At 28.1% G+C, this 10887-nt stretch overlaps 1 long non-coding RNA gene across 1 annotated transcript; it reads right to left on the reverse strand.

Moving 5' to 3' along the window:
* Window positions 1-7109: 7109 nt before the first annotated feature.
* On the reverse strand, window positions 7110-9601 carry LOC136079706 (uncharacterized). The gene is made up of 3 exons (XR_010638147.1): window positions 8343-9601; window positions 7645-7885; window positions 7110-7500 (listed from the first exon to the last, which is right to left on the reverse strand). It is a non-coding gene; the product is annotated as an uncharacterized LOC136079706 (long non-coding RNA).
* Between the last annotated feature and the right edge of the window lie 1286 nt (window positions 9602-10887).

A 10887-nucleotide genomic window follows, 5' to 3' on the forward strand; every position in this document is an offset into this window, starting at 1 on the left:
CGAAAAAAAGGAAAACGAGCGGGTGGTTTAACAATTTATACTAGAGAATGTTTACAGTATATTACCAGGACTGACAGGAGCAATTCTGATAATGAGGTCTTAACAGTTAAAATCATAACAAAAAAAAAATTTAATTATAAGTTGTTGTTATCGCCCACCTTCTAGCACAATAGAAAATTTTAACATATATATAAATGACATAAAAAAAAGCATTAATGAAAATAAATTATATTATTTAATAGGTGATATAAACTTGGATTGTTTCCGATACCACACTAATTATGGCATTAGAAAATTTTATAATGATTTATTTGAACATGGTGCTTTTCTCATAATTAACAAACCAACAAGAATAACTCCTACGTCAACAACTCTAATTGACAATATTATAACAACTGATATTTTCAACAAATCACTTAAAAAAGGTATTATTAAAAGTGACATCTCGGAACAATTCCCTATTTTTTTATCTATTAATATCAACACAGTTAAAGTGTTGCAACAAAAACAAACGTTTAAAAAACGATCCTTTTCTGCTGCTAATTTAAAACCATTTAAAGAACAATTATTTTTTCTTCATTGGAAACAAATAAATACCTGTGCTGACGCTAATGCAGTTTATAAATGCATTTTTCAAAACGTTTTATGAAATATATGATGCTAATTTTCCGAAACATACAGTAAATAGAAAAACTAAAAGTGTAATGTCACCATGGAACTAATAAAATCCTCTAAAATTAAAGAAAATAATACATAAAATATTTAAAGACAAAAACTGAATTAAGTTAAGTTCTCTATAAAACTCACGCCAAAGAGTTTGAAAGACAGAAAAAAAAATACAAAAAGAAGATACTATTTCAATTTGCTTGAGAAAAAAAATCTTAATACAAGACCAACATGGGAAATTCTTAGAGAACTCACCGGCATGCAAAAATTAAAAACGAGCGCATTGCCTAAAGCTATTAAAATTAATGAAGAAACATCCTATAATCAAAGTGTGATACCTGATGAATTAAATATTTTTTTTGTATCAGTTGGTCCTAATCTGGCCCAAAAAATTCCTACACCGACAAATAAAATAAATAATTACGCTTTTCCGATTACTTCGTTTTAAAATTCTTTTGAGGTATCCTTTGAGGAATTTGAACGTTCTTTTAAAATGCTTAAATCTAATTAATTAGCTGGTCACGACGATATTAATTCCGATGTTATTATCGACTCGTATGAATTCATTAAAGATACTCTTTTTCAAGTTTTACATTGTTCAATAAAACAGGGTATTTTTCCCGACAATCTGAAAATAGCCAGAGTTTTACCAATATTAAGAGGTGGAGATGAAACCAGTATCTCAAATTATCGCCCAATTTCATTTTTGCCTGTTTTTTCTAAAATTTTAGAAAAAATATTATATAATGTCATTTTCAACCGTTTATTTTTTAATAATATACTGTATCAAAATCAATACGGTTTTAAAAAAAAAAATTCAACCGAACACGCTATACTACAAATTATCCGCAATATTTCTGAATCTTTTGAAAAATCGCAATATACGTTAGGCGTTTTCATTGATGTATCAAAAGCCTTTGATACGATTGACCACAAAATTCTATTTTAAAAAATTGAGTTTTATGGAGTTAAAGGAAGTATTTTAATGATATTTAAACAACCGTAAACAGTTTGTTTATAGTAAGACAAATGTTCGTTTCAATTTACTAGATATAACGTGTGGGGTCCCTCAGGGTTCTATACTAGGACCCATCCTCTTTTTAATTTACATCAATGATCACCCTGAAGCCTCTAATTTAATGATGGTCGTGTTTGCGGATGATACTAATCTCTTTTTATCTCATAATAACATAACGACATTATTCCAAAATATGAACCTTGAATTAACAAAAATTTTTAACTGGTTTAAAAAAAATAAGTTGTCACTCAATGTTGAGAAAACAAATTGGACACTTTTTCATCAAACCTCAAAAAAAATTTATTGCCTCCTGTCATGCCTTTACTTTTTATTGACAAAGTTCAAATTAAAGGAGAAATAACTACTTACTTTTTAGGTATCTATATTGATAAAAACCTTAGTTGGAAATTTCACATTAATCTATTGTCCAAAAAAATTGCTCGAAATACAGGAGTTATGTATAAAGCTAGAAATTTTTTAAATAAGCACAGCTTAACACAATTATATTTCACTTTAATCCACTGCCATATAAATTATGCAAACATTGCCTGGGGTAATACTAATAAATCTAAACTGCAACCTCTTTATCGTCAGCAGAAGCATATTGCTCGTCTTATCAATTATAATGATCGACTTGCTCATGCCAAACCACTTTTATTTCAAATGAAAATTCTTAATATTTATAAACTGAATATTTTTAATATACTTTGTTTTATGTATAAATGTAAAAACTAACGCATCTCCTGTTTCCTTTCTTAACTTATATACCTTGAAAGAAACAAATAAATATAACTTAAGAAATGATAATTCAGTTCGACAACTTTTTTCTCTAACTAATTTTGGAAAGTCATGTATCGCATTTCGAGGAGCTTTTCTTTGGAACAAAATAGTTTTAAAAAATTTTGATTTTTCCCATGAATGGAATTACATTTCATTCACAAAAAACTGAAAGAAATAATTTTATCTTTTGAAGACTTATCTTTATATTTTTAACACTTTATGAAAATATGAAACTTATTATATAATGTAATATATATTAATATTGGATTCACTATTTATGTGTTTATGAAATAAGTACTATTTTATACAAACTTTGTATTTATATATGAGAATCAATTATAATTTCTTTACAGATTTGTTTATATTCTTACGAAATTTATGTTTTTCGCAAATCATTTCTTTGACATTTTTGTTTTATTCTTTATTTTATGTTATTTTAATGCAATTAATATTCACGAGCGGTTCTCGATGATAAGACCTAAAGGTCTTCTGCGAGTCTCCGCGTTCTATTTATTATGTTTTTTATTTTTATACTTGTATATTTTATTATATTTGTTATTGTATAACGATTTTTTAATTGTTACCGTATAACGATTTTTTTAATCTTAACTATCTTATTGTAAAAATTTATTTAATATTTAAGAAAAGAACAAAAAAAAAAAAAAATTCAAAAAAAAAAAAAAAAAAATTTTTATTGTTTTTTTGTGAAATCTTGTCATTAAATTTTTAAATAATTTCATGAAATACTCATAGTTTTTGATTCATAACGTGATATTTTAAAATATAGTTTGTCATGTAAAGCATTTCATAAAAGAAGCATAACAGAAGAAAATATATTTGTGTATGAAGACACATTTATGTTAACGTGTATTTGTGTATGCAGACACATATATGTTAACGTGTATTTTTCTTCTAAGTATTATTATATATACTTTTTTCATATGATTTATTTTTTAGATCAATCATAAGGAGTTATAAAATATCCATATAATTATCTGTTTATAGAATTAGTTTTTTAAGTTTAGATTATAAGCAGTTGATACTTTTCCATAAAAGATATTGAGGTCTTTTTTTATATTAATTTTATTCTCAGGTAAGAATCACGATGAGATATTTGAGTTATTAAAGGTTTTTTTTATAAGGGTACTTTATAGTTTGAAGCTCTTCTAGAGTTAATTTTATTACTATTAGTTTTAAAAGAATTGTTATTAAATGAACTTAAGAAAAATCCCATTTTATGTCTGACCATAAACAATATATTTTGATATGTGCTAATTTGGTAAATTTTCAAGTATTCATCCGTTTGAGTTGTGGATTTGCATGGGCAAACTTATCTTCATGAAACATAATTCTAGAAATTTCTGTTTATGGGTACTTGCCCATGCTACATGGCAGGTAGCTGTGAATGAACAAAAAATATATAAGATTAAAATTTTTGTATGATAAGAAGGATCTTGGTTTAAAAAGTTAATCGATATTTCGCGAGGTTAGAATTATTTTGTTCTAACTCCATGTTTTTCCGAACTGAGAAAATCAAATTCAAAGTTTTAAAAGGACCTGTAGACCACTTAAACATAAAAGACGTAAACAAATTAGATTCATATTAATTTCCCATACTTGCTACCACAGTTTAAAAGTAAATACTTCAAAAGATATAATGTGCAGGTATCTGAATTACCACACCCTGATTTGGAGATAGAACAATATAATACACACTTATTTTATAAAATACAATATTATTTTGTTCTATCTCCATTTTTTATATAAAAATATAATACAAATTAGTATTTTGTATATATATTGTATTTATTGTAGCAAGGTAAAGAACTGTTTGGCATATCTCTGTTTTATTGGAATAAAATCTTACTTTAACTAGTAAAAAAACTTTATAAATGCAATATTTATAAAGTTTAATTATCTAAAGTATGTACCCAGATTTTTACAAAAAAATAAAACTTTGATTGAAATAAGCTCCAAGAACATATTATCCAAAATACATTTTACAGTAAAATGAATTTCAAAGATTAAATTCAGCAAGGTAAGCACATCTGGTTATTTCATTAAAAACAACAATTTCAATAAGAAACCCATTTAACACCATAACATAAACATAAAACATAAATATTTTGACATTAAAATAAATTATTTTATAACACTATTATAAAATGTTATGTCTACAGCAGGCATATACTTGAACATACTTTGAAGGTCCTTAGCTTTATCATTAGAAATTTGAGCACACTGGTTTAAGACAGAAGCCATTGGTACAACTGCAAGAGGTCTTGCCACAGCTAATGAAGATCGTGGATTGTTAGGAAGACGCTTAATTCGTACTTCTGAACAAACATCAGTAAATGACTTTCTGTAGTATATATGATCTGAAAACTCTGCCCTGTAAACCAGATGCTTTATTTGGGTATAGGGAACGAGGTTATAATTAAAATAGCCTGCAATAGCTGAAAAATGCTTAAAATCCAACCTTTTATTTGGTAGACAGAAAAAGGATTTCTCTTTTGAATATTAGCAATTGCTCTGATTAAACCAAGTGGACTAAATATTTCAAGAGGAGCTAGTGCTCTATCAATTTGACTATGTATATTGTCAACCTCTTGTATACTAGAATGCCCTGATTCACAGAACTTTTGCTCTATTACCCTGATTTTTTTTTGATCTTTGATCAACAAAGCATTTTATGCTTTTTAAGTTTGATTAAACTTTATGAATGTTGTTGTTATAAATTAAAAATAAAAGAGGAGACAGAAAAGATCGTTGAAGCACACCACATTTGTTTTTGTTGAAGGTTCGAGTTATTATTATGATCTATAGATGCACATTGCTGTCTTCTATTAAGATAGTTTGCAATTCATTTGGTTTGATTTCTGATGCCATATTTTTTTCAAATTTTGGCAAATCAACAAACACTGTCACTTTTGTGAAATGGTAAAAAAATGGTTAATTTTGAAATGACATGTCCTGTTGAATTTTGCGTTTGCAAGCCAAGTCGATTTTTACTTAATATTTTATATTCTTTTAAATAATTATATAGTTTGTTATAAATTATTCGTTCAAATAGTTTAAAAAAATTTGGAAGAATATTAAAATGGTCTATAATTACTTATAATTGATGTATTTCCGGCTTTAAAAATAAGAAGCTTTGCTACTTTTTAGTTTGTTTGGGTTTTAATTGAAGAGTTTAAAATATAAAAATTGTTTTTTTTTTTTAAAAATTGAAAAAATATCAAGTGCATTATTTATAGAATATTTGGAGCCTTATTTTTGAATATTGATTAAACTGCTTTTTTTAAATTCTTCTAGCTTAGTGGTTCTGAACCTGTGGGTTGCGACCCCGCCAGGGGTCGAATGGCGATTTGCTAGGGGTCGCCTAAGACTATCGAAATATGGGGATTTTTGTCTCTATTCTAATATGTAAAACATGTTATTGTACAAATTTTTTTCAGTGGTACTTGTCGAAAATAATCACTCGACAAACTTTAATTACATATTGTTTTGTGATTAAACATAAAACTTTAGCCATGTTCAGTTTTTCACAATGAAAATAACTCCTGTATATGCGGAAATTTATATTGCGATATATAATTTTATATTATAACAATAGCAAAAGTACAGTTACTTAGGCCTATGAGCGTAAATAACTTTACAGCTGAGGTCGCTATATCATAGAAGTTGTATTAAAAGGGTCGCGGCAGTGTAAAGGTTGAGAACTGCTGTTCTAGCTTAACGCAGTAAATATAAAAACCGTTATAATTTTAAAAAACATAAAGGGAGTTTTCCTCGCACATAACGGTTAATTGCCGTTATGTTTAATAGTTAATATGTATGAAAACAACATAACGGTTTTAGCGTTATGTTTGTTCATAGCAAAATTGCCTTGAACATAACGGTTACATAACGCCAATTAGCCGTTATGTGAGAGGAAAACTCCCGTTAGCATATTTACATACTCCACAAGGCGATAGCACACATGCGTAAAAATCAAAATGCAAGACCGGAATTTTTTTTTTTTTAATAATGATAGACTGCCTGCCCCAACCAAACCCTCAGTCGATGTAGCAGCACTCCCTTGCGGGTCAGGCTATTTGTCAGTCGATGTAGCAGCACTCCCTTGCGGGTCAGGCTATTTGTCAGTCGATGTAGCAGCACTCCCTTTCGAGTCATTTGTTCCATTTTTCGTACTTTTTTATAAAGAAACATATTTTTAAATTTGAGCCTGACTCGAAAGGGAGTGCTGCTACATCGACTGACAAATAGCCTGACCCGCAAGGGAGTGCTGCTACATCGACTGAGGGTTTGGTTGGGGCAGGCAGTCTATCATTATTAAAAAAAAAAAATTCCGGTCTTGCATTTTGATTTTTACGCATGTGTGCTATCGCCTTGTGGAGTATGTAAATATGCCTCCCGTTATATAACGCGTATTTTACCGTGACGTTTAAAACCTGATATAACGGGTATTTATCCGTTATGTTACCCGTTATGTCAAATTATAAATATTTATTTTAAAGTAGGTTTTTTGAAACGCATGATTAATAGCAGAAACTGCTAAATAAACAAACTAACCTTGAACATTTTTTATGTTTATAAAAATTAAATTAAAAAATAAAATAAATATATGCTGTTTAATCTCCTAATATATTTATTTTAAATTATGTTGCAATATCGTGAAAATTATTTACAAAACAAGTGAAGAAATTAACTTATCAACATTTATTAATTCAAAAATACTTCCCATTGCTGTGAAAAGATTGCAAAAGTAAAATGCATTTTTTAGATAGTAAAGCCGATTGTCCAAAGCCGCAAATATCTTGCAAACAACCCAGAAGCTGCCCAAAACAAGAAGGATATGTCAAATCTAGCAAATAATAAACGGCCATCAAAACAAACATTTCACATGTACTGATCAAGAGCTGAACATCCATCTCGACACCTCTGCGACTCCTTACTCCATATTCCGTTTTATTATTGATAACTTGTGGACCATACAAGCTTGGCACTCTTAAGTATTCATGTATTGAATCACACTAAAATATTATAAATACAAAATAAGTATTGCAACCATAAAAAAAAAAACTATTATTAATACATTAAATGGATTTGAATCAATGTTAAGTTTATATTTTATAGAACTGGCTTAATACCAAATAGAAAAAACAAATAAAACTTACATAAACTTTCATAAAAACTTATCAGTTGTCTTCTTAGAAATAAGCGATTTCTGGAGCAGCATTAAACTTTCAGTATGGGTTTGCGAATCCGTAGAAATCTAAACCAACATCTTTTGAATCTTAAGAGACGAGTCTTTAAAAATAGGGTACAAACGAATCGCTTCTTCCAGCATCAATCCAGAAGCATATGTAACTCTTTTTGAAAATACACTATAAGTCTCGTTATTAAAAAGATGTCTGCCTAGAATAAACAGTGTTGAAAGCGATGGCTATTTCTTATTAAATTCATTAAAGGTGAAAGAAAGAGTTGTATACATTCTTTATTTTATAGCTATTTAATAAAATAAAGTAACGAGCTGACACTTAATATTAATTATAATATTTCTAAATTTTTGCATCTAAGTTTACTTAATTAGACTATAATTTCTGATATTAGAATTGGAAATCATTTTTATACAAAAATTAATAAACACAGAAAAAATATTTACAACAGAAAAATGAGGAAATCCTAATAGAAAATTAGAAAATTAAATAAATTGAATCAAATAATTTATGTATGCAGCAGCAAATTTGAAAATCCAAAGTAAAATATAAAAACGATGGAAAAGGAAGGAGATCAAAAAAGTATATTAAAATAATAAATATTACAAATTTTTATATAAAAAAAAAAATTATAGTATCAAAGGCGCGATTCTTACCCATTTAGGGATGTAAGAAGGATATAAAGAAATGCAAGTAGACTTTAACTTTGCAAAAAATATTTTTCGTAACAATATTCTATTTTTGATATTACTATGATTAGGCACATGCGAACAATAAGCTAATAAACAAGACATTAGCTCTCCAGATATCACCTTATCTTCAATAGAAAACTTGCTGCTCAAAAATAGTTTTATGTGAGGTGGAAAAAATCAACGAGAGTTTGTTTAATTTCACCATCAAAAGGGATTCTGTTAATCTAAAAATTTATTAATAATGTCAATATTAAAAACATAAAAGGAATAATAAAAAACATTTAGTTTCATCTTGTGAAAATTGACAAAATAAAACATTTACAACTACTAAAGTCAGTGGTGTACACTGGATTTTTAGATGTTTGAATTTTGACACTTACAGGCATTGTGCAAACTCCAAACTTTTGTATGTTTTTTTTTTTGTATGTTTTTGTATTTTCTGCTTATATCAAAAAATGTTTTGCAAAGAACTGGGGTGATTGGAGCTTGGGAACAAAAAAAACCTAATTTTTGGGCCCACTTGGCCCTTAACGTGGGAGCAACGAGTTTATATAATATTTTCTTTACTATTTTTATTTAAATTTCTATTCATCAACGAATTTTAAATTTCATGCAATAATCTCTTATTTTTCAAAAACTATGACCATATAAAGTTTAAACCCCCCTCAATTTGAGGGGGCTGTAAACATTGCAGGGTCATAAAAACTGATCACTAAGAGATTATTACATGAAACTTGAAATTTGTTGATGAATATGAATTTAGATAAAAATAATAAAATATTTTATAAACTTGTTGCTCCCACATTAAGGGCTGGATGGGCCAAAAATTAGGTTTTTTTTGTTCCCAAGCTCTAACCACCCCAATTCTTTGCAAAACATTCTTTTTTGATATAAGCATAAACATACAAAAGTTTGGAGTTTGCAGAATGTCTGTAAGTGTCAAAACTCAAACATCTAAAAATCCAGTGGGGACACCACTGAAAGTTGACAAAATAAATAAAACAAATTACACTAAAGCAACCATATTTATTGCAAACAATATAAACTTTTTATAAAATTAGTTTTCTTTGTGAAAAATGCAACTATATGTTAAGGACTGGCAATGCTGTACAACATAGAAAACAGGGTTGATAAAAATCACGATTTTTTTGAAAAAAATCAAAAAAATCGATTTTTTTGATTTAAATCGGATTTTTTTGATTTAAATCGGATTTTTTTGATTTAAATCGGATTTTTTTGATTTTAATTGGATTTTTTTGATTTTAATTACATTTTGGAAAATTAAACTCTTAATCAAGTAGTTTTTAATGAAATGAGTTTTTTATGAAATTATAACTAAATTAATTTAAAACATTGAAAAATCTTTTTTAATGTTGATTATTTACAAATTTTCAAAGATTCGATCAATTAAACTCATTGATTCTTATGCTTTTTGATTAAATAGTTTGAATAGGAAAACTAATTTGCTTTCTTTCTCAATTCCGAGTCTATTTCTAATGCTTGAATGTGCAAGACCAAATCATAAAAAGATTCTTTCAATTCCTGCAGATGAAGCAACAGCAGTAAGTAACTGTTCAACAACTTTCAGTAATTCCTGATTCACAGGATCATTATGATATTTCCATCAATCACATGGCTTAATAGTTTGAACAATGTTATCATGGAACATAAACTTTTCAAATGGTGCTGCTTCTGCTTTAAAGTTAACCAAAAGTGGAAGAAAATCTGGATTCTTTGAAGTTGCAAACTCCATTCCAATCTCTATGTCTTTATCAGTTAATTCTTTACCTCTGTATTTAGGATTAACAATATTAGCCAAGAAATGAGCTGGGTTATTGCCTGTTGTATTTTTTTGGATAAATTCATCTTAGCGACTTAATTCCCTCTGAAGATTTTTCTATATCACTACACTGTCACCAATAGTACTACTGTCCTGCTGTTGGTTTAAGCATTTGTAACTGTTCTTCTGCACTTCGCTTTACACCAAGGTTATTTATAATATTTGTAATATTCTTATCAATTATTGTTCTGTTTTCTTCACAAATTGTTAACAGAATCGGTCAGTGTTTAAGATAGGATTCAAGACAATCAGCCAATGTGTTCTATCTGACATCTTGGGGCATTATAATTCATAGCCCCTCTTTTGCTTTGTATGTAGCAGCAGCAAAATGGTTGTTTCTAAAATATTTAACAACTTGAACAATCTGCTCCTTGATGTTTGAAATTGCCAAATCTCGGGCCAATAGATTGAGAATATGAATTTTAATAAATAATAATTAATAAGAAATTGAGAGCTGAACATCCATATGTAATAACATTAACATTATCTTGAGTTTCCAATTGTTGTCTCATTTTTGACACATTTGCTGCGTTATCAGTTACTACACTGCAAACTTTACAACCAAATTGTTTTTTGCATTTGTTGATAGAATTAACAGCAATGTCAACTAAATACTTTTCCACCAATATTGATTCTATTAGGAGGGTTATATCCTGGGCGTAAAAAATG

This window comes from Hydra vulgaris, chromosome 04 (assembly GCF_038396675.1).
Source record: "Hydra vulgaris chromosome 04, alternate assembly HydraT2T_AEP".
NCBI classification, from domain to species: domain Eukaryota; kingdom Metazoa; phylum Cnidaria; class Hydrozoa; order Anthoathecata; family Hydridae; genus Hydra; species Hydra vulgaris.